Source organism: Gracilinanus agilis, chromosome 4, assembly GCF_016433145.1.
Source record: "Gracilinanus agilis isolate LMUSP501 chromosome 4, AgileGrace, whole genome shotgun sequence".
In the NCBI taxonomy this organism is placed as follows: Eukaryota; Metazoa; Chordata; class Mammalia; order Didelphimorphia; family Didelphidae; genus Gracilinanus; species Gracilinanus agilis.
The window spans coordinates 475,002,533-475,004,274 of NC_058133.1; positions in this window are offsets into that span (position 1 = coordinate 475,002,533).

Consider the following 1,742-nt stretch of genomic DNA (forward strand, 5'->3'; position numbering starts at 1 on the left):
ACACAAGATGTTTACAAAAAAAAAAAAATGGAAAATAAAGTTGAGCAGCTTCTTCCTACAACACTTCGATGCCAGGGACCTCCTGCAGGTCTCTAATGTGCCCGTTGGGGGTCGGGCATCAGATAACACGAAAACTCCAGGAAGAGTTGGAGAAAACCTCCAGGGTGGAGGAGCCCCGGCAGGTCTCCTCCAATTTAAACAACCAGTCAGGTTTTCGGACCGGAGCCCGGATAAAGTCGGGCTAAAAATACCGTGGGCCAGCAGTAAACAAGCTGCGGGGGCCGCCTCGTGGACGTGGTCAGCGGGGAAGAGGCGCTGCTCAGGCGCCGCCACTCACTCACCCCTTCGCTTCTCAAGTTTCCAGCCTCCCGGGTAACTTTTCCCTCGGCCCAAGGCAGAAAAGGCGGGCGGAAGGCCCCGCTCCCAGCACCGCTCCGGGCTCCCGACCCCGGTTTGTGTACCGCAGCGGGCTGCTCGTTGCCAGGAGCGTCCGGGCCCGAAGCGGTGCGGCTGGGGGGCGCTGAACGGGGCACCTCCGCCAATTTAGAGGCCGAGAAGCTCCAGCCCCTCGGCGAAGGTCGGGGGATCCCCGAAAGCCAACCCACACGCACTGAACCAGGGAAGGGAGGCGGGGTGGGCGGGGGTCGACAGCGGAGGGAGGAGAGTGGCAGCCGCGCGCAGCGTCCCGGGGACTGGAGCTCCGCTACCCTAGGCCGCCTGGGTGGAGCACGGGGCCCCGCAGCCTCCTCTCAACCCACAGCAGCCAGCGACCTCCCTCGACCTCCGACCCGGCCCCGACGGCTGCGGCTCCGGACGGGCTAGTCCCGACTTGCTACTACAAACAATTCCCTGCTTTCTCTGTGCCCGGTACCCACTTCGACTCCAGCGGCTGGCCCTGGAGCGGCCACTCCTCAACCGTCCGGCCGGAAACTGGCGCCTGTTTCCGGCCGGAGTGGGTTGATAGTGACACCTAAAGCCGCTGAGGCCGCCCGCCGCGGCCGAGGCCGAGACTGCCTCTGGATTGGTCCCGCCCCTATCCCAAGCCCCGCCCCTTAGCCTCTTTCACCGCCGCCACAGCCTCAGTCCAGCCTAGCTATTAACCTGCGAGTGACCCCTTTTCTTTTTCTCTTGTCCGGCGTGCCGGCGCGAGACCCGGCCACCCCTCCACCCATTTTTATCGGCAGAGCGGCCCCGAGTTGGAACTCGAGGAGGGGGCCATGAAGGGAGGATGAAAGGACTCGGGAAATTCCCCTCTTAAATTGTCTTGGTCTCCCCATCCCAATCAACCTTTCCTTCTTCCCCATCGTAGACCCAAGACTCCCTGACCCTTTCATTATTTAATGCATCAAATGAATCGATCCACCTGGTTTCAGAGTTAGCTCCCGCAGGGTGGGCACCTTGGACTAGTACCTTGTACAAGTGCAGCTCACAAATGGGCATTTCAGGAATACTTGGTGATGGAGTGTCATGCCAAAGGGAATTCCAAACGCCGTCCTAGGATTCTAACTTCCAGGCTTGAGTTTTCCACGCTCATTTAGTGTTTATTGCCTCAATTATGTTCAAGTAAGGCAGGATGCAAGGCTCCAGTCAAACTGCGTGAGACTCATCTGGTTCGGGCAACAGTTAGTCAATAAGCATTTACTGTGGTTCTAGCTTTACACCGGGCCATAAATGAATAAAGAGACAAACTGGTGAGCCAGCTCAGTTTAGGAAACCTAAAACCGATCCTGCCTCCCGGGGGG